This window comes from Armigeres subalbatus, chromosome 1, assembly GCF_024139115.2.
Source record: "Armigeres subalbatus isolate Guangzhou_Male chromosome 1, GZ_Asu_2, whole genome shotgun sequence".
Classification (NCBI taxonomy): Eukaryota; Metazoa; Arthropoda; class Insecta; order Diptera; family Culicidae; genus Armigeres; species Armigeres subalbatus.
The window spans coordinates 154,712,853-154,736,903 of NC_085139.1; the positions used below are offsets into that span (position 1 = coordinate 154,712,853).

At 38.4% G+C, this 24,051-nt stretch overlaps 2 long non-coding RNA genes and 1 pseudogene across 2 annotated transcripts; 2 read left to right on the plus strand and 1 right to left on the minus strand.

The window, feature by feature from the left end:
- LOC134218398 (coatomer subunit beta-like) overlaps window positions 1-24,051 on the plus strand; it is a 33,943-nt pseudogene that overhangs the window by 5,518 nt on the left and 4,374 nt on the right.
- On the minus strand, window positions 5,302-5,798 carry LOC134207651 (uncharacterized). Its single transcript, XR_009978400.1, has 2 exons — window positions 5,660-5,798; window positions 5,302-5,532 (listed from the first exon to the last, which is right to left on the minus strand). It is a non-coding gene; the product is annotated as an uncharacterized LOC134207651 (long non-coding RNA).
- Window positions 18,791-19,472, plus strand: LOC134207648 (uncharacterized). The gene is made up of 3 exons (XR_009978399.1): window positions 18,791-18,953; window positions 19,018-19,090; window positions 19,245-19,472. It is a non-coding gene; the product is annotated as an uncharacterized LOC134207648 (long non-coding RNA).

Sequence of the window (24,051 nt, forward strand, 5' to 3'; positions counted from 1 at the left end):
TGTAAATTAATCTTCATCAAGTTTTTCCGTGTAGGGTAAAAGTCACTAACATGGCGGAGTGAAAACGGTTAGATCTTGTTAAATAGATTTTGGCAACCTTTGAGAAAGTTCAAGCTGCCGCACGATTACACGCAAGAAAATTGACTCCTTGTGCATATACGTTGCTCATATTTCCAATCTCATTGATTTTATTTGTCCCTCAAGATTGGTATTATGCATCTCGAGATAAAATAGAACACTGCGGCTTCGTGCTGGTTGCTTCTCAGGTAATCGCAACGGTCACTAAACACAACAGAGTCAATGAAAATCTTACCCACCGTATGCACTTGCCATGATAAACACTCTCCATGTACTCAGTGACTCCGGTTGCCTCTTACTAATACACAGAAAGAAAAAACATTGATAAAATTAAAAAAACCATTGGTAAACACGAGTCGAGTCAAGTACAAGACACTGAAGACGGCCTTACTGTTGAGGTCGAAATACGTATCTGTCAGGATACAATTAAGTGGTGGAATTCAATGGGACTGTTCAAACTCGTCTTATGACAGGTGACAATTTTCAGATTTATTCAAAACAAATAGTAAACAAAACACATGATGTTTATTTCGTACAATAACAACGGACGGTAATGAGCTACCGTCCGTGGACATGGTGGCTATTGTCAAACCCCTTGTGATAGTATAGGACGCCAGGGGGGTGGTTGCACACTAAATTTATTTCCAACACCCCTCCTCAAGTCGGCATCCCGAGTATCACAGTACTAGTATCACAGAGCCTATCAATTATAGTCCAACTATCGACAACTTGATTTCCAAGAACATATTCTCAATCCAGTTGAAAACCGAAATTGGGGTATAGCGAAGTTGGATTTTTCTCACAATCCGTACATTAAACCTAACTTCGGAAGTGGTGCGCTGTTTTCATATCGCGAAGCGCTATTCAGCGCCACTTCCGAAGTTAGGTTTAACGTACGGATTGTGAGAAAAATCCAACTTCGCTAGCACCCAATTTCGGGTTTCAACTGGATTGAGTATATTAAAAAAAATCCGAAGAATTCTTCACCGAAAGCTAAATTGTTTTTCCTTTCCGCCATTGATTCGTTACAACTATACATCAAGAAACTAACAATTAAGAATAGTCTTTCTATATAAAAAAAATTTCGTCTTAACATTTCTTCTTCTCTTTTTCTTCTTGTTTGTCCCCTCCTAGACAAAAACCTCGTCCATGATGGTTGCTAATTTGCACATTCCCTTCTGCATTTTCTGTTCTTTCCTTGGTTCTTCCATATTCTATTACAACCATCACATTTCTTTCACAAATTTTCTTCTAATACTGCTGGTCCGATATACTTGGCATCTTGTGGTATAAAGTCGCTCACTTTTACTGTATTTGCGTCACACTGTATACATTCAATATTGTGTATCCGGAATAAATTTATACCGCTTTTTATACCGAAGTTGGATTTTTTTTCCAGATACAGGCAATTTTCCCAACTTCGGAAGTAGTGCGCTGGATTCCCCTAAAGATGCGCTAAACAACGCACCCATTAGTTTGACAGATAAAACTTCGGAAGAAAGTTCGGTTCGGAAGTCCGGACTTCCGAATTCTAAGTTGGTGCTACGCCGACAATACATATTGTTTTCCTTCATAATAAGCGGCAGCCATTACAACCCCATCTTTGGTGATTTCCGCTTTGTTGTTCACAAAACTGACTCTCATACACTCACAAAAAACTCCGCATTATATTCATGAGTTTACACATGGATTTTTGCAATGGGGGTTGCCAAATGCATTCCATATTTTTGACACATATATTTCATGCGCCCGCATGAATTACATGAGCGTTCATACATACTATCTATGTGGGTCATCGTATCCATGTGTGAATTTGTATGCAATTTGGTATGTGCCGACACATGATATGCATATTTCAAAATACATGGATTTTTGCCATAAAGTATGTGTCGATTTTCCTGAGTGTACCCGCTCTCGCTACACGGTTCACGGAAAACAAATTACAGTTGAGGCCGGGCACATACAGCACATTTTTTACTTCACATTTCGTCTTCACTGCTCCAACCATTGAGTGCACTACCACATCGCCACTGTATTCAGCCGACAGCTTTTCACCGCTCGCTACTAGAGGCCTGAATAAGAGAAACGCGGATAGGTATGTGCCGCCAATCGAACCGTCAAAAAACAGCAGCCAATCGAGCAGGAGACCTGTCAAGCAGCCAAAATGTTGGCTCAAATACTGAAAACGGCCAAATTCGATTTTATGCCATTTTTCAATTGAATGTATTTTACATTAGTTTGCAATAATATATGTTAGTCATTAATAGATTATGAAATGAAATTCCATTGTTTATTGGATTCTATTGTTATGTGATGTGGACACATGAAATAGCGGATTGTGAGATTTTATCTACATAAACCATTTCTTCCTTTTCATGTGCTGTTCTTTGATTAAGAAGATTGAATGCAGTGTTGGCAGAGTCATATTTTCTATCCGCGTTTCTCTTATTCAGGCCTCTACTCGCTACTAAAGTTTCGATTTTTAAAGTCTACATGACTTTTTATAGTGGAATTTAAGTGACAATTATTTTGAGTGTTACATTTTTTAATCAGGACAGCATCCATAGCTTTTTCCCTGGTGTGTAACGCAACGTCAACAAAAAGTCAACAGTCAGTGTACTAAAACTGTTCTAAAAACTGTCTGTACACGTATTTGGGTGTCATGAAGTGCAAAGAAATTTTTAAGTAAAAGTTTTGTGGATTTTGCTGAATATTTATAGTTTTTCCTAGGTACGTTTGTAGAGTATTACAACCCAAAGCTTCTCAGTTGTAGAATTATGATAGTTGGTTTGCTATTAATTCGAAAGAATGGCAAATAGTTTGGATCGAAAATGAGCAAATTGGCTAGGGAACGGGAAGGCGAAATATGATTGGTGTGCTTGCAGAATCATATTTGCCGACAAAATCATTGCGAAATAAGTTTAATATTTTTTCATTATTTCAGGAATTTGAACCGATATTACGGCCTGAAAATGTCGGAAGCATCTTGCTATACTATTATCAATGCACAGGAAACGGAGCCCTACAATGAGATGCAGCTGAAACTGGACCTTGGTAAGTTTTTGTTTTTTTGTGCGAATTTCTAGGCTCACCAGATAGTGTTCTGGCCTAAATTTTGTTGATTTGTTCATGATTGACAAAACAGAATTAGAGAATCTGCTTATATTTCCCCTTTTTAAATTAAGGATTGAAACCGATGTCAGAGTTTGGTTCATTTGCCAACACTTATTTTGGATAAATGGGACAGAATTCATTTTAGGCAAGGATTGTCTAGAAATTGCGGAACGAGGAATTAAGTAGAATATAAGTGGTTTATAATATGGCATGGAATCAATTTCTTTCAAATGTTTGTCACCAAACTACGACTTTTATATGTCGAGACACGCTGATTAATTCCGCCGTGCTCCTTCGGAGAGCGCTCTGGAAGATCTGGAACTTCCGTAAAAGTGCCAATTCTAAAAGTTAATCCCAGAGCTTCGCCATTTTTGGTAACCGTTCATTCTGGAAAATCAATAGTTGAAGTCTTCTGTGACCCCCAAATATCCCAGAAACGGTCCCCCGAAAGATCCGGAACATTCGTAAAAGTAGCCAATTCCAAAAGTTTATCTCAGAGCTTCGAGATTTTTTGGTAACAACCATTCATTCTGGCAAATTGTGGGTGCAATCAATACTGAAGTCTTCAGTGACGTCCAAATGCCCCAGAAACGGTCATCCGGATATTCCGGATAATCCGTAAAATGGCCAGTTTCAAAAATTCATTCCCGCGCTTCGCAATTTTTTCGATACCATTCATACCGGCGAATTGTGTATGTAATCAATAGCAAAAGTGCTCTGAGCCAAATGCTCCCAAAACGGTGCTTCGGAACATCCATAAAAATTGTCAATTCCAAAAGTTGATCCATCCTGACGAATAATGGATGCAATCAGTAGTAAAAATCTACTGTGATCCCAAAAAGCTCCCGAAACAGTCATCCGAAGGATCCGGACCAAATAAAAGTGGGCAATTTCAAAAATACATCTCAGAGCATCGCAATTTCTTCTTAACCGAATTGCCTGTGCAATCAGTTGAGCAAGTATGCAAGCAAATGCTCAAAAGCTAAAAGGAATGTACTTCAATCTTTAACAGATCAAATTTTGTCTTATAAATAGTGACATTTCAGTGACTCTAGTCTACGTTTCCACGTCTTAGCTACCCTCCAGTGTTCAGTCTAGTCAATCTATTTTTAAGTATATTTTAAGGTCTTAGTCTTAGTCATTCTTTAGGTCGTAGTTTCACTTACAGTCTCGTGATCGTATAATAATTTTCGGTTTAATTTAGTTGTAATTCATCAAATATAGGATAAGTAGTGCATGAAAGGTAACCTAAACAATATTCATAGATTGACATTAATAATTCATGTTTAGGGTGTGTTTCGCATGTAAACTCACTAATATAGTTTTGTATAGTATATAAGATAGCAAATATGTAATACTTTTAAGTAGTTTTATATGAAATTCTAAAATAAACAGGCTGCATAAATTAACATCACCACATTTTCACCTTTTATCATCATTCCCTTTGTGATCTCATTTGCTTGCAGATGAATTTTTGGTCTGACTTATTATCTCTTTGTTCATGACTCTCCCTGTATCAGTTAATCATCACTCATTGTGTTTAAATTGTATTTCAATTTAATGCGTTTCGGTAGTTAAAATTGATTGTAATTCAGGTCGACCGAGTCGGTGATGTTTTATCCCCGTAACACATCCTACCGACTTTTCCCACGATTTAGTCGGTTTTCGTCGGTCGGATCGGCCTACTTTGCAGCCGACTAATCGGTTGTTTGTTGCACAGACGCTTATGGGAGCTTTACAGGGGCGTTTAGCGATTAAACAATACATTAAATCGGCCAACCAAAACAACAGATTTAAAGCAATTTAGTTGGCAGAATAATCGGCTAACGTAGTTTAGCACAAGAAAGCCATTAAACCGACGAAATCGACCGATGAAAATATAGAGAATCGTATGATTAATCAACTAATTTAATTTAATAATAAAATATAGTCGACGAAATCGGTTGATTAATCAACTGATTCAATTTAATAATAAAATATAGCCGACGAAATCGGCTGATGATAAGCAAGTTAATTGCTCGATTAGTAATTATATTCTGATGAACAGTAGACGATTCCCGATAAAATTGGTTGTTTTTGATCTACTAAAATAAGTAATAAATTGGATGATTTAAACGGAAAACAAACACAACCCGATGAAATAGGCTGATTTATTTTTATTCAATAGCGAATTTAATAGATCGATTTTAAATGATAGCGCCGGTAGTTGAGTAGTACGGCAGAGTCCAGGGACTGTCTCACTTCCCAGTAGTCGGGATTCTACTTGGCGCCGTTGGCATTGTGTTGAAGGGTACGATTTGTCGGATCCAGAGGTGAGAGTCATTTTCCTGACGTCGATGGCTGTTCTTCGCACGGCCGACGGAAAATAAACGCAAATGAAAGAAGTAGATTTATTAATACAAACATTAAAGACGAATACACACGACAATTCACAATACTATTTTTGAGAAAAAAACATTGTACTTACAGTATATATGTGAGGGAGGGGTCTCGAACCAGCTTAAGAACCTTCTCCGGCCCAAAAAACCTCTGCATACAAATTTTCACGCCGATCGGTTCAGTAGTTTTGGAGTCTATAAGGTTCAGATAGACAGAAATTCATTTTTATATTAGAATAGAAGCAAAAATCGTAATTATAGCCATAGCTTCAGAGCCCATAACAATATAACAGTGTCGTGTCCGATTCCGGTTGTATTATGGCCATGTCCTCTGAGTCTCCAGCTAATTTTAGGGAACAAAATTTCCCGTCAAAACTTGTGAGAAATAAGTGCCGAAAAAATGGGCGATACTTTTTGCGCACACATATACAAACAAACACAAATACTTGCCATCGTACTGCACTAAATTTTGCAACTTAAATGAAAGATATTCACACTTTAATTAACTTTCAAAATTGTACCTGGTGCAATAACAACAACTGCTTCAGAAGTAAATTAAACGCTAAGCAAATATAATCTATCAACCCATATCCCGATTAAATCGGCTATATAAACACTATTTGATACATCGATTGATACGTCGATCTAAATAATGACTAAGAGCCACCCGACTAAATATATTATCCATACCAATGATTTGGTCGACACTAGATTTAGTTGGCATTCGTGAAGGTTGATTTTCACAACACCCGATTACGTCGGTGATAAAAACAGTTGGTTTCGTCGACACCTTGGTGGACACCCGATTTCGTCGATAATAAAACAGTTGTTTTTATCGACACCCGATTTTGTTGGTGATAAAATCGGTTGGTTTCGTCGGCACCCGACTTCGTCGGTGTATCAGGAAATTTCCCATCTGTCAAATGTTTTATGGGGATGGGGATGGTTTTGTTTTTCTTCGCTGACCTGTCAGAGCTGTCGGATGACAACCGGTTTGTCAGACCTGCTTCTCATCCCTGTGGGAATTTTCGGATGCCGCGTCGATGTTCGTAACGCCTCCCGCAACAGTGAAAGTCCTCTGTGACCTACCAAAAGTTAATCACATTCGATTTTTTAGAAAACATTGTTAACGGCATGTTACGTTTGTAATCGACAGCAAAAGCAGACAAATCGGTTCTCCGGGAAATTTGGGACATCCGCTAAAATGATTAATTACAGAAGTTTATCCAAGAGCTTCACAGTTTATTTCGAAACCATCCATAACGGGGAAGCAATTGTGCAATCAATAGTGGGAATTTTCTGTGACGTCTAAATGTCCACAAAACCGTCCCCCGGGAGATCAGGAATATCAGTTTTCACTGGTCACAGGTCAATTCCAAAAGTTTGCTAATTTTCGCTTTCATTCAGATGGGTGAATTATGTATGCAATAAATAGCGAAAATCCTCCGTAATATGCAATGACAATAATAAAAGTCGAGTTAAGTACGAGACACTGTAGACGTTAAGGTCGAAATACGTATCTGTCACTGGTAAAATCAAGTGGTGGAATTAAATGGAATTGTACAAACTCGTCTGATGACAAGTAAAGACATGCCACTCAAAGACAAACTCAAAATAATGTTTTTATCAATAATAAATATTTCTTCGTAAAATCCGGAACACCCGCAAAAGAGGCCAATTCCAACAGTTGGCATTCTGCCAGCGACGGCGGCGAGGCGGCATTCATCCTTCTCGAGAAGCTCCCTTGGAAGTTCTTCAAGAACTTCTTCCGGAAGTTCGTCCACAAGCTCCTCCGTTAATCCCTTCGGAAGTTGGTCAAATAATCCCGAAGTTCCTCCGTGAATTCTTTTTGGAATTGGCCACTTTCACGAATGTTCCCGGTCTTCCGGAGTACCATTGCCGTACAGTATCGAAGACTTTTATTAATGATTGCAAACACAATTCGCCAAAATAGGTGGTTACGAAAAAATCGCGATGCTCTGAGGACCGTACGAATGCACCGGATCTCCCGGAGGACCATTTCTGGGACTTTTGTAAGTCACAGAAGACTTTCGCTATTGATTGCATCCACAATTCGCCAGAATGAATGGTTACGAAAAAATCGTAAAGCTCTGGGATGAACTTTTGAAATTGGCCACTTTCACGAATGTTCCGGATCTTTTGGAGGACCGTTTCTGGGACATTTAGGGGTTACAGAAAGCTTCGCCAGAATGAAAGGTTACGAAAAAATCGCTAAGGTCGATGAACTTTTGGAATTGGCCACTTTTACGAGTGTTCCGAGTTTTTAGGAGCACCGTTTCTGGGACATTTGGGGGTCACAGAAGACTTTCACTATTGATTGCACGCACAATTTTTCAGAATGAATGCTTACGAAAAAATCGCGAAGCTCTGGGATGAACTTTTGGAATTGGTCATTTTACGGAAGTTCCGGATCTTCCGGAGGACCGTTTCTGGGACATTTGTAGGTAACAGAAGACTTTTACTATTGATTGCACCCACAATTCGCCAGAATGAATCAAAAAATCACGAAGTTCGGGGTGAACTTTTGAAATTGGCCAGTTTTACGCATGTTCCGGATCTTCCAGAGGGCTTTCCGATTACCGATCGAGAGATAAATTTGCCCAGGAATGGCATTTACAAGATAGTAAATACAGATTTATGTTTCATAACACGAAACTCGAAAATTCGGTGCCAAATTGAGAAGCTCAAACAGCACCTCTTTAATACAGGTTCCCCGGAGACTAGAAAAGTCAATTTGGAATGAATCATTTAATAGGCTTGATCTAGGAACCTACAGCTTTCGTTTGGTGCCTAAAGATCAAAAATCGGTTGAAATTTGAGTGTTTGTGATCGTGGTGAAATCTTGGGTCCAAATGGACCATTGGACGTGTCATTTTTTTGTGGCGCCTCTCCTAGATGTCGCTGGAAGCTGAAATTTTCAGAATATTTTAGTTTCGAAAGTTAGGAAAAGTCAGAAATTTTCAGATTTTTATCTCGTTGCGTTACAAAGTTACAGCGTTGTTTTGGGTGTGCTTGGATCGAAATGGACCCCAATGTACTAGGAAGGTTCAAAACGCATTTTTTCTTCGACTTGTCATTTTATGTGACGTTTACTGCCATCATGTTTCAAGCTTTCCCCAGAAACTAGATCTAATATGCTGTCCAATGCTGGCTGCAGATCGAAAATTCGATGGGTATACGCAGAGATGTGGCCATTTTTCGTGAGAACGGTACGGGATTGGCCATACATCCTGAACAAATGTCACTTTCGCAGAACACTCGGAACCTGTTACAAATTGGCCAGAGAGTCTTGTAGTACTCAAAATGTACCGTAATCCAGGGGAACATTGATCATCGGGGTAACATTGATCAGTTTCACTTCTTTCAAGAAATGAATAAAATATTATTTCCTGTTATCACAATTACTTATTATGAGTTAGGTATCATAATCTTAACTAAATTTGCTGCTGAATGATATAAACTTCGGATGAATTTGCATTTATTTTTCGCCAAAATTTGAACAATAAAATCTACATAATTTTTTAACGCACAGCAAGCTGCCAAAAAAGCACTCAAAACAAGTTCATTTAATTTATTAGGCTACATCTAAACAGATAACACTGAATCAACAATTTGACGCCACAATACACGGTTCGAGGCCGCATTTCTCCATCCTCGAATACGCACCACGCTCGCCAAATCATTTTGCACCTGGGGCCTGTAGTATAATCGAAATTTTACTAATAATATTAGTAGAGTAGCTTGTAACTTGTATTTTTCTGTTGCATAATGAATCTACAAGTATGAATTTACAAGACTAATATTACAAGTAAACCGCACTAATAATATTAGTGGAATTTACAAATAACTGTTGCATAACGAAAATACAAGTACAAATTATTAGCGTTGGCTTGTAGTTTCTTTTACAAGTATGAATGGTGCTGTAATTTAATTTACAAGTAGCTTTTATTTTATTATTTTAGCCGTGCAAAGTAATTAAGTATCGTTTTATTGTTTTTAACGACTTAACACAGAAAGAAACTATTATTCTAGTTGCTTCAAATTATCATATAATGAAATACTGTGCAATAAGAATAAATTTCTCGTTCCGATATAACACTGAGAATTATGAAACAAAACTACTCAAAATAGGGTTGTTTTAGCTCAAATCCGTACTTTGGACCAAAACCCAATTTTGAGTGAAATGAGTTTCCTAACTCAGTAGTTTAACATAATCCACTCAAAAGATATTAACCAAAGCTGAGTTTAGTTTACCCAATGTTGACTTTATTCATCTCAAAATTGAGAATATATTAATTTACTGAAATTAATATTATTGTTTTATTGTAGTATTATTGTATTATAATACTAAACAATTTCATTTAAGACCATGCATATTGCTTTATGTTTAACGACAATCATGGGAAACAAAAGAAAAACTGCCTAAATTCTGAGTAGAATTTATTACGATATTTTCATCAGTTAGTAGTTTGAACTAAAAAAAATCGTCCAAATTTCATAATCGAATTAGAACCAAAACCTAAACCCGCGTAAGTCTTACAATACACGTAAATTAAACCTCTTCAAAACCCACAACAAACAAGTCTAGCGGGATTTGATTTGTCATGGAGCATACGTTCGCGTAACTTACAAATCGCCTTAATTAAAACTTAAGTCAATCACAAAGACCACGTAAAACGACTCCAGTGTGCATTACATTGGCTTCGTTAAAAATGCCAATACCACGAAGCCGGCTTAAACCACGGAATCAATAAATTTACAGAGAGTGTTACGTGCATACCTATCGCAGTCAAAATATATATTCTATTCACAAATTTGCAAACAAACGTAAACAAATCGTTTACTTCCGTATTGACAGTGAACTGTCGGATGAATTTCGACAGGTAAATGAACCTGACGGACTTGTAATTTCAACCTTACTCATAATACAAGTACTAATATTATTAGTTGGCGAAACATTATTATGCGACGCAAATTACAAGTACTTGTAATTTGTTGACTTGTAACTTGTAACTTGTAGCTAATATTATTAGTCAGATTATGCTACAGGGCCCTGGTCTGCCCATCTCGCTCACTGCGCTCCACACCGTTTCGTACATGCCGGATCGGAAGCGAACACCATCGTCTGCAGGGTTGCTGTCCGGCATTTTTGCAACATGCCCTGCCCATTGTACCCTTCCGACTTTAACTGCCTTCTGGATACTGGGTTCGCCCTAAGAGTTGGGCGAGCTTGTGGCTCATTCTTCGCCGCCACACACCGTCTTCTTGCACACCGCCAAATATGGTCCTAAGCACCCGTCTCTCGAATACGAGTGCTTGCAAGTCCTCATCGAGCATTGTCCATGTTTCATGTCCATAGAGTACAACTGGTCTTATTAGCGTCTTGTCCGAGGATCCGAGGTAGACGAATTCATTATGTATTATGCGTCAATAATTGTAAATATGATGAATACTACCACTAAATATATTGTACAGCTGTTGAAATTGTAATTTGCGACAATAAGGACACTTGGAACTTGTGTAAATAGCTGCAATATTTGGATCAAAATTAATAAAATTTGACACTTCCTTTTTTTGTTTAATGAAACAAAAACATGTTTTAATCCACTTTATTGTTAACAAGGGGAAGCAAAACATAAAACGCCTTATCAATTCAGCCTGTTGAATATACGACATATGCACTACATAATAATTTAAAAAAAATCTCCTCTACAATTTTTCTTCAACAAAATCAAATCAACATTTTTTTTCTAAATTGTAGTTGAATTACTCCCTTACTTAATTACGCTTACTTCTCCTCTACACTTTTTGTTCAACAAAATCAAATCAGCAAACATGTTTTCTAAATTGCAGTTGAATTACTTCTTACGCTGATCTTTTGCAGATCGACTGCCTCTTAGTTTTTTTGGTGTTTTCCGCTTGCAGATAGTTGAGCTAGCCGAAGGAAGCAGGTTTTCATCCGACTCTTTCTTCACTCTGGGCCTCATAGTTGCTGGATGCGTACGACCATTTGGATCCGCCAACGGAGGAATGGCCACGGAAGTATCCTCCTTCTTCAACTTTTTTAATCGAAGAGCGGTCACGAAATCGTCGCTAGTAAGAATTGCTGCTTTTTCGGGTTGTCTACATCGTTTTTGAACGGATCGTTGAATTTTCTGGGGCAGAGGCATGATATCACTGGGTCGAAAACTCACCTTCGGTTCACAGTCTTGAATGCTTTCTTCGAGCACAACTTTTTCCCGGAGGTCGGTTTTTGGAGTTTGCTTTATAAACATCGGTTCATGTGTATCTTCATCAAACCTAATGAATTCACAATCTGAAGTCTCATCCTGATATGTTTGTGATGCAATTAGCTGTTCTTCAGATCCACAAAGATTCATGTTCTCCAATTTCCTTGGTGGATCTTCCGAATTTGTCGGCTGCTTTTTCGATGCACTAAGTTTATTCGGCGTACTTAAGAGGCACGTCTGGTGTTTCCGATGAAGCGAAGTCTTCATCCTTGAAAACTTTGACATCGAGCGGATATATACCGGTTCGGCGGAATCCATTCTCAGCAGTAGCCATCAATGCAGCCTTCCCGTATGCATCACCAAAAAGAGCCGCGAACGGGCTGTCCATGTGTTACTCGAAGAAAATTATCGATGGCTTTGTTATAGTAGCTCTTCAAAGGAGCCATGAATGCCACATCAAGAGGCTGAAGGCGGTTCGTGCAATGCGGCGGTAGTGAAAAAACTGTTACAAAGTTGGCACGTGCCAATTCGATGAATTCCATATTCTTAGTATGCGACGCGTGTCCATCGAGAATTAGTAGCACGTGGTCTTCCTTTGTAGGTTTGGTATGCTGGATGAAGTGCTTGAACCAGTCCACAAAAAGATCTGCCTGCATCCAGCCACTAGGGTGAGCACGTAACAATGTTCCGGTGGGAGCCCCGCGTTTCAAGTCGTCCTTCATACGAACACGTGGATAGATCATCATCGGGGGCACATAATGTCCGGTCGCAGACATGCAAATAACACCAGTGATCAGAATCCCTCTCTCCGCCGACGTAAGTGCCCCGACTTGTTTCTTTCCCTTTTTAGCAAGAATCTTCTGTGAGATGAACTATTTGCGATTTTGATACCAACTTACGATTGTTATTGCCGTTTCGTCCATGTTGTAAATTCGATGAGGAAAGAAATAAGTTTCACCAATTATCTCCTCCAGCTTTTGTAAGCAGGGACAACTCAGGATGATGCCTCATAAATCCATTTAGCCAATCTCCCGCAAGCTCCGTCTCCTTGCAGAAGTTGTTTGGCAAATTGTTTTTGACCGCAAGCTGGTAGGCTAGGTGCCTCATGTCATATGACTTAATGCCAAAGAATCGTCTCTCCATCAAAATAATATGTCCAGCAAGTTTATCTTCCAGTTCCGGGGGGGAAACAGTGCCAAAACGACCGAGATTTTTCGGTATGTATTCGCTTCCCTCACAGTCACGACACCGTTTTCCACTTTCTTCAATGCTATTTCCAAGTCTTGCGCCGTCCACGAACCGCGGGAAGACTTTCGTATGTATTTGCGGACCATGTCACTCGCGGAGACTACGGTTTTCTTTTCCTGTACACCGACCACGCCAAGAAGCTAACCTCAAAATCGAAAATTAAACAAATAAATAGTCTGTCAAAGTGGCTCATGCTGCCCCGGTGATGGTGACCCATCTTGCCCCGATCAACAACTTATAACATAAAACGAATAATTATGAAAAAATACATAAATTTGGGTGAATACATGTACTCTAGTCATCACAAGGAGTAATATTGCCTGTGAAATACAAATTTTGTTTGATTCTCATATATGTAGGGTAGCCGGCGGTAATGTTGGGCCTGGATGTAACATTGGCTCATCACGCAAATTAATCAATATTTCAGCGATAATACGTTGATTTGTAGGGAGATATTACCCACTGCTTCTTTAGAAAAGTGTATCAAACATATTTCTGCTTCATAACTCTAAATTTATACACTTCTTAAACTATTAAAAGAAATTATCTTGTAGAGTTTCGACTGAATTTTGTTTAATACGTATTGTTTTATTGGCTTAGCAGTCTTAATATTGTATCAAACGAACTATAATGTTCTTGTTCCGACGTTTCGGTCCGTATTTGGGACCTTCTTCAGGGATCTAAAATTTATTGTTGTATGTTAATCCAAACAGTTTTACAATTTACAATTATCACAAGTTTTAGAAATATTACTCACAAAGAATTGATCGCTCTTGTCTTAATATTTTTAGCCTGTCGTGTTGTCTGTATCTGTTGTACATTTGGGAATCCTGTCATTTTGTTTTATGTTATTACATGAATTTTGGGTAATTTTTTTGTCTAGCTTTTACTCACTGTGTTATAGTCTCTAACCGGAATGGGATATCGGCTTATCATTGGTTATGCTCTCTAATTTTGTTCACTATATGTTCACTTCTATGTTCACCTTTCTGTTCACTGGTGACTATGTGACTATGTCTATCTCTACTATATTTGTAAACTAGCTCTTATTATTGGGTTATTGTATGTGTTGGATGGGTGGTGTTTTGATTAATATTTGTGTTGTGTTCATTCGTTTGCTTTTTTAGTGTATGCATGATACCAATGTAACTAATACTTAGTCCTTCTGTATCGGTTCGTTTGTTTATGTTATCCGTAGTTAAAATGTGGCATATTTCTAGAACAGGAAGTCTAGTAGATTTTTCACTGAGTCTAGAATTTTAACACTGTCATAATCAAATGTGTGTCCTGTTGATACTGCATGTTTCATTATTGCGGTCCTTTCTTTCCATTGGTCTAGTTGTATGTTTTTATAGTTGTCATCTTGCATGTTCATTATTCTGTCCAGTTTGTTTTTGTCCGATTTGTGTCCGTATAGTCTAGTCTGTAGCTTGTTGGTGGTTAGACCTACATACATAGCTTCGCACTGTGTGCAGTTAATGCCATAGATGACGTTGCTTCGTTGAAGTTTATCCGTCGTCCCTTTCATGCGTCTGTACATTTTTCCCATCGTGTTGATGTTGTAGTGACATATTTTGATGTTGTCATATTTCCCTGATCGTTGAATGTGTGTTGTTATCTGCGGTGATAGGTTGGCCATGTACGGTATGGATCTGTAGGTGATGTTGTCATCGTCAGTTGTTCTTCCTGTATGTGTTCGTGTAATGCGTCTGTTGTTTATCATCCTATTTATCAGTGATTTGGGGTAGTCATTTGCTAGTAACTCTCTTATGATGGTATGGTTCTTTTGTTGTTGTGTTCTGGTAGTCGATAGTTTGTTTACCCTTTCTATGAGGTTGTACGCGGCATTTGTTTTTAAATGTGTGGAATGCATGGAATAGAAGTTAAGGAAACGGCCGGATGCGATCGTTTTCTTGTACCAATCCGTAGAGAAAGATTGATCTTCATTCCGTATAACCATCATGTCAAGGTATGCGAGTTTGTGGTCTTGTTATATAGTGAACAAAATTAGAGAGCATAACCAATGATAAGCCGATATCCCATTCCGGTTAGAGACTATAACACAGTGAGTAAAAGCTAGACAAAAAAATTACCCAAAATTCATGTAATAACATAAAACAAAATGACAGGATTCCCAAATGTACAACAGATACAGACAACACGACAGGCTAAAAGTATTAAGACAAGAGCGATCAATTCTTTGTGAGTAATATTTCTAAAACTTGTGATAATTGTAAATTGTAAAACTGTTTGGATTAACATACAACAATAAATTTTAGATCCCTGAAGAAGGTCCCAAATACGGACCGAAACGTCGGAACAAGAACATTATAGTTCGTTTGATACAATATTAAGACTGCTAAGCCAATAAAACAATACGTATTAAACAAAATTCAGTCGAAACTCTACAACATATCAACCACGATGGCGAATATCAGAGGAATCAGTTTTTACAATGAACTACATGACACGTACGGGCCGGAAATCGTCAAACTGTTCAAAGACTATGCGAACAACAATCGTAAACTAGCAAACACGATCGCGAGGAAAGAGTTTCTTATCAGATGTCGCCATAATGGCACGACACCGAACCACATCGCCAATACCTTTAGGTGTACTTTCTCGCTGATCGGATCTAGAAGTCCTCATATTAATGAGTTACAAAGAATTTTAGATCGCTTTCAAAAGTCTGTACTCAATATAGAGATCCAAGACACATTTAGCAAAATCAGCTGGCTTACACACCAACAACAGGAGCTGAAACAACAAATCTCATGTGTAACACCTGGGGAAATACACGCACATTTCGCATTCCTTCAGGAAATCGCTTATCACTCAACACTAAACAAAAAGCGGATGCAAACGGATAAAAGACTCAAGACGCTGATGGATCGAATCAACAAAACACAAACAGGTCCATCTCTAAACCAAAAAGCGATTCTGAATGCAACCAATCACAATTTGCCAAAGGAAATGGAAATTCTACTGAGCCTAGGGCCCAAGTTCGCGGTAGAGCCAAGGAGAACGCCAAAATCTCATTACTTCCATCTAATTGCTGACCTAGAGAGCATCCTCCAAAACAATCCTGATCGATCCGTACAGGATAGTACCAGAGCCGGCATAATCAACATCATCCAAAACCATATCAATCGACAGCGACCAAACAGCAAAATATCAGCGACGGCAAAATTCTGTACCAAGGCATTAAAAACCACCCAAACTTACCTTAGACGTCATCCTGAAATATGTGTCATACAATCCGACAAAGGTAACAGAACCGTGGTCATGAATTGTGAAGATTATGTCAACAAGATGAATCAGTTGTTAGCAGACAACAGTATCTATGCTACAACATCATCAGACCCCACAAGCAAGGTGCAACGCCAAAATAACAACTTCATCAAACGCCTAACTGAATTAAAGATAATTGACGATAAAACAGCGAAGAAGTTGAAATCCAGCACTGCAGTATGCCCGCGCATATATGGTCAACCCAAAGCGCATAAAGAGGACCTACCGGTTCGACCCGTCGTACCTACCATGACTGCACCCAACTATCAACTCTCAAAGTACATAGCAAACATCATCCAATCAGCGATATCCATCCAGTACAGTATCAAAAGTTCGTTCGAATTCTGTCAATACATCAATGAAAGCAAAATTCCACCGGGATATGTAATGGTCTCATTTGATGTTGTTTCCCTCTTTACCAACGTACCGCATGAACTGGTTAGAACCGCGATCATTGATCAATGGACGCAAATAAAAACAAAAACAGCGATCAACCTAGATCTATTTCTCGAGATCGTACAATATTGCATCGGATCCAGCTACTTTAAATTTGGCGAACAACACTACAAGCAGATCACAGGAATGGCGATGGGGAGCCCGCTTTCTCCGGTGTTAGCTGAAATAGTCACAGACTCTCTAATAGATAAGGTAACAGCTTCCTTGGATATAGTCATCCCTGTTATCAAAAAGTATGTGGACGATCTGTTTCTCTGCATACCAGAAGAACGAATACAAGACGTACTACAAGCGTTTAACAACTACCACCCAAGAATTCAATTCACGGTGGAAGTTGAACAAGACCACAAACTCGCATACCTTGACATGATGGTTATACGGAATGAAGAACAATCTTTCTCTACGGATTGGTACAAGAAAACGATCGCATCCGGCCGTTTCCTTAACTTCTATTCCATGCATTCCACACATTTAAAAACAAATGCCGCGTACAACCTCATAGAAAGGGTAAACAAACTATCGACTACCAGAACACAACAACAAAAGAACCATACCATCATAAGAGAGTTACTAGCAAATGACTACCCCAAATCACTGATAAATAGGATGATAAACAACAGACGCATTACACGAACACATACAGGAAGAACAACTGACGATGACAACATCACCTACAGATCCATACCGTACATGGCCAACCTATCACCGCAGATAACAACACACATTCAACGATCAGGGAAATATGACAACATCAAAATATGTCACTACAACATCAACACGATGGGAAAAATGTACAGACGCATGAAAGGGACGACGGATAAACTTCAACGAAGCAACGTCATCTATGGCATTAACTGCACACAGTGCGAAGCTATGTATGTAGGTTAGGGTGGCTCAAAAAACACTTTTTCAAATTTTTTGATGGGTAGCCCTCTTATTCGGTTCTATTTGATGCCCTGATGCTCTGGACAAAATTTCAGCCAAATCAGTCTAAGTGCTAAACTCGTTGGAAGTTTATGGAAAATGTATGCAGAAATATTCAAAAACAGTGATTTGCAGTTAGACGGTACAATTTACGATCAAGAACCATGATACTCATTCAGATTTTTTAGAATTAAATACAGAATGTAATGTTGAAACTGCGAGAAGATTAGAGTTTTTAGGCAAAGATATTAGCATTTTACTGGAGTGTTGTAGGGTGAATTTATTTCTTTTCAAAGGTAAAAGAAACGAAATTTGCTCAAACCCCACTTCAGAGAAATGCTAATAACTTAGCCGGGCAAACTCTAATCTTCTCGCGGTTTTCTGCATAGCATTCTGTATTAAATTCTTCAAGATCTGAGTGAGTATCATAGTTCTTCATCGTAAGTTGTGCCGTCCAACTGCAATTCACTGTTTTGGGATGTTTCTGCATACATTTTTGCATATAAACTTCCAACGAGTTTAGCACTGCCCAAACGTTGACCGATTTGGCTGAAATTTTGTCCAGAGCATCAGGGCATCAAATAGAAACGAATAAGAGGGCGGCCCATCAAAAAAATTGAAAAAAGTTTTTCCCATACTAATTTGAGCCACCCTAATGTAGGTCTAACCACCAACAAGCTACAGATTAGACTATACGGACACAAATCGGACAAAAACAAACTGGACAGAATAATGAACATGCAAGATGACAACTATAAAAACATACAACTAGACCAATGGAAAAAAGGACCGCAACAATGAAACATGCAGTATCAACAGGACACACATTTGATTATGACAGTGTTAAAATTCTAGACTCCAGTGAAAAATCTACTAGATTTCCTATTCTAGAAATATGCCACATTTTAACTACGGATAACAAAAACAAACGAACCGATACAGAAAGACTAAGTATTAGTTACATTGGTATCATGCATACTCTAAAAAAGCAAACGAATGAACACAACACAAATCTTAATCAAAACACCACCCATCCAACACATACAATAACCCAATAATAAGAGCTAGTTTACAAATATAGTAGAGATAGACATAGTCACATAGTCACCAGTGAACAGAAAGGTGAACATAGAAGTGAACATATAGTGAACAAAATTAGAGAGCATAACCAATGATAAGCCGATATCCCATTCCGGTTAGAGACTATAACACAGTGAGTAAAAGCTAGACAAAAAAATTACCCAAAATTCATGTAATAACATAAAACAAAATGACAGGATTCCCAAATGTACAACAGATACAGACAACACGACAGGCTAAAAGTATTAAGACAAGAGCGATCAATTCTTTGTGAGTAATATTTCTAAAACTTTTTTTTTTTTTTTTGTGTCTTTATTAAGGAGACTTTCAGCCCGAGGCTGGCTCGTCTCCGGAGAATTTCTAAAACTTGTGATAATTGTAAATTGTAAAACTGTTTGGATTAACATACAACAATAAATTTTAGATCCCTGAAGAAGGTCCCAAATACGGACCGAAACGTCGGAACAAGAACATTATAGTTCGTTTGATACAATATTAAGACTGCTAAGCCAATAAAACAATACGTATTAAAAGAAATTATCTTGCGTGAAAAATCACTTTGACTCGGTTTTTTAGCAGCCATGTTTCGTTGACTTATGCAGACTGGCTGTGCTAGAGTTTTTCTTTTGCCCAATAAAAGAGTTTTCTGAATGAACATACCTGCTTTCGCACAACAGATGAATGGATAACAACCACACTATGTCAGCTATCATTTGTATTTCACAATTTCCATTAGTATAGCGACATAATTAACCAAAACTTTTTTGGACAATACTGGGGGCACCCCGTAGCCAAATGGTGGCATGCGCTTTCGATTTGTAGCACTACGTTAGTATAGGTGGAACTCTAAAATCAAAACATTCTCACCAAAAACCCGTACTGGAGAAAATAACCGAAAGCTGCAGATAGAATATCCGATGCTTGCGATTAGGTTGCTTTAAGTTTCATTCGCAAATTACATAACGCTAAAATCAACCCACACAAAGCCTCTAGTAATGCTTCTTGTATGGTAGGGTTCATAAATTTATAAAGTCCTTAACGCACAAGACAAGACAAGTACCCTCTCACAACCTAAAACGTCATGTAGTTTGTGAATGGGCCCTCGTGATGCTTTTCTCGAATCACGATACAATCGCTTTAATTTGCAGAACATACCAAAAATAATTGCCTACCTTACGGCCCCCAACCACGATTCAAGCAAAAGCGATTCAAGCAACCTTTCGTGGTTCGATACACCATTTTCTTCATAATTTAGCAAATTAATGATTCAATTAGTGTATGAATATTTAGTTTTATCATCTTTCGCATGAATCCTACAAACATTCTCATTTAATAATGGAAAGATACAATGGATCGTATGTTTCATTAGATAAACTTTCAACGTTATTTTATGTGAATAATTTCAAGTCAAATTACTTGGCAAATATCTTCATCATAATTTAGATCTATTATTTATTGCAAAAAGTATTTTGATCTGTAAAATGATACCGAAAAAGTATTCTTTCAACTCGGGAAGTTGAAGCACGTGAGAGTTTTGAGAGGATTCGCAACAGCTGATCGATATAGAGAGGAGTGGAATCAAACGCACGTACCAATCATGAAACTTCAATGCAGGCATAGTTAAAAACAAGCATCCAATAATTGTATTTATGAATAATTGTATAATAATATCAGGTAGTTGGCACAGTTATAACTGTTTATGCACAGGACAAAGCAAGGAATTGCCTAGAATAAGTTTTACAATTGGCTTTCTTTAGTAGTGCGTTATGCATCATCCCCACCTAAAGCATTGTTTACGTTTCGGAAAAAAGTTTCTTTGAGAGTATCGCGAGAGCGAGAGCAACACAACTGCCATGGTTTCAACTAGCAGTAAATCTCAAAATTATGCGGCAGCCAATAATTAACGTATGCAATTTGTTTGAAGGCACAACATGAGGTCTAGAACATGTAGCCTTTTTGCAATTGGAGTTTTTAATACAGTTTTCATTTTTCTAAACTTTTCCACTTGCAAATATGGTAAATATTTGGGAAATAAATGATTCATATAATAGGATTTTCGGTAGCATGTCCTTGGTAAGCGTGCTATTGGGGGAATCTAAAACGCACTCTCACAATCAGTGTGGTAGTATTTTACATGCAACCAATTAGAATTCACGCTCAAAAGAATAATTTGATTTTCTCTATTTGTTTGCATGCTGTCTTTATTCAACGCAAGCAAAACGACTGGTACTATAAACAGCAACCCATCTTTATCTTTCGTATGTTCGAAATCAACAATCACTCGTCCCAAGTGGGCTGAAAAATTATCCACCCGATAGGGACAAGGATGCCGACATTTTGTCCATTTCTCTCGAAACTTTCGCTGGTTTAAATGAGATATTGCGGACATTCAACGTCGTTTTTTGTTATTTGGCGTCAAAACCAAATGTAAGCAAGCCGGCTGGTGGAATAATTCTGGTTGGAAATGCAATATATGAAGATTTATAACGATAAATGTGCTCAACCGTAGCATAATGAGCCAAGGTTTGAGCCGTTACCCCTATAACAATAAGATTTTATTGCTAACGTGTTTCGCTTAAGGAACATAGTTGCAAAAAATATTTATTTGTTTTAGCATGATAAATTTGAAAATTTGTGAGGAAACCATGTGACCCAGTTGCAGTGGCGTAGCCAGAAAATTGGTCTGGGGGGGGGTTTTCTGAACATTTTTTTTTCGAAAAAAAAAAATGTCTTCCAAAAATTTTGTCTCTGGGGGGGGGTTTTATACCCAAAACCACCCCCGTGGCTACGCCACTGCCCAGTTGTAGAAATGCATTCTTCTTCTTGTAAAATTATGAACATACCATAAAGAATTAATTCAGCCTCGGGGTTGACAAATATTTAAGCGGAGCTACCCGTGTTTTCGCGCAAACTAGTGAACACTCAACATTATTTGATTCTTCGAAACGTAGAAATACTACTGCTGCAAAACCATTTTCACCACCATCGACGAACGTGTGCATCTGAATTGTGGTAGTCCAGTTCATGGATGTGATTCTTCGGAAGCATCGTGGTATCTGTACTTTCTCGACCTGCGGTAGTATCTTCAGCCAATTTAGCCATTTCTGAAAGAGTTGTTCTGGTATTGGATCATCCCATTGTACATCCACTCTCCACACGTCCTGAAGCAACACTTTTAAGTGCATAAGAACATGTGCTATAAAACCCAATGGATCATAAATTAATATCAACATGCGTAAAATTTCACGTTTCGTGGGTACGCGTTTTCCTGAAAACAGTTTGGGATCGTGTCGATCGAACAGTTTAAAGGTGAAATAATCGGACCTTGTACACCACCATAAACTCAGAACCTCCTCCGTTGGATCGGTTGGCTTTTATCGAAAAAAGAATCGTGAGCAGTGTTGGTCTTGTTGCAGCAACTGAATTTGTAAACACATTTCTCGCAGGTCACCACTGATACCCACTTTGAATTGTCGGAATTGGTGCAATTGGTCAGTTGATCCGGAGCTTTTTATAACATGTTTAGTGTTCATATTTAGTGATATACCGTGGGATGCTACCGCAGCATCCTAAACCACACGGAGCTTTCCAGGTTTATTTGGGTAATAAACCGAGAAAATAGCCAAGTACCAAACACGAGAATGTGGTTCTTCAAGGCCCGCCTGTGAGAGTTTACGAATATAACCTTTAGTTTCGTACTCTTCCACTTTAGTGCGGAGTGATTCTGCGAGTATGCGAGAACTTCCGAGATGAGCACGTTGTTAGCATCCTCCGCCCTTGTGTAGAACCAACGACTGAAGTCCGAAGTATATTACGGACAAATTTCGCCCAATCCAGTTTCAAGTCGCCCTAGCATCAATAAAGTCTCCAACGATGCTGCTGTTGGAGCGACAGAACGCTGGCCGCCCGGTCGATTTGTTCCTTGTAAACAATGTAAGTCTACAGTCCATCGAACATGACCCACGAATCGATACTCCGATGGACTAGCATTCGGGCCGACCAAATGCCGAGCGGTATTCTACCGAACTCCCCATGTTAGCTCTTGTAGCGAAAACACTTCACCGAACGCACTCTAGTATTCCACGTCTGTTTTCGGGAACGTTTCGTGCACTTTCACCTCTACATATCCATGATGATGCGAAACGTGTGCAAAAAACAAAACCTTGTGAAATAGGGGGAATGACGGCTTTGGCAGGTTTTGTTCTATTATTGTCAGGGGGTTTTTATTACTGATTATGCTGATTGCATATCAAAGAATATTGTGGCCAAATTTCATAAAATTCGGTCGACAAAAACCCCCCTGCCAATAATAGAACAAAACCTGCTAAAGCCGTCTTTTCCCCTAATTGGTTTCAAAGGTTGTATGTCAATGCCAGAATACCAATCCCCAGAATCAGTTCCCCAGAATGGTATTTCCCAGAATTCCATTTCCCAGAACGACCAATTCTCCAGAATGATATTCCCCAGAATGCACCATTTCCCGGAAAAGAAATCCCCAGAATGGCCCATTTCCCAGAAAAAAAAACCCGAATGACCCATTCCCCAGAAACCAAAAACCCAGAATGACCCGTTCCCCAGAAAAAGGTATCAGTCTAAGAAACTATGTTTTTTCGCTGTCATTTCTATAAATTAAAAATACTAGGTACTATATTTCTTTGCAAAAATACTTATATTGAAGTACGCATTTGCCCGGAATAAGCTAAAACGACATATGCTGCCTTATTTTAAAGCACGCATTCGCCCGGAATAGAGCCCATTTGATATAATCCATTATACTCGTTGTTCATATTGGGGGAAGCCCATATGGCATAATGCCGTTTGGCATAATGACCATTTGGCATAATCGTTGAAAAGAGTATGAAATGCAATGGGTCGTAAGAATATATGATTTCCATTTTTAGAAGTATGTATTTACCTGGAATAAGACAAAAGAGTAGATGACTCTTTCTTTAAAAGTATGCGTTTGCCCGGAAAAAGGCAAACGAGTAGATAACTACCCGAGCAAAGCCTGACATCATAATGAGAGCAAAAAGAAAACATATTTTGATATCGACATCAAATCGAAATCATAAACTTAATCATAAACATAAACATGATTGATTACTTATTTAGGTATCAATTTGATGTTGATTTCGAATAAAAGCCTGATTAATCACCTAGCGGTGACGATGCCTTTCTATATTCAATCGTTTGGTATCGCCTTAGTGTGATACATGTTAACAACATAAATA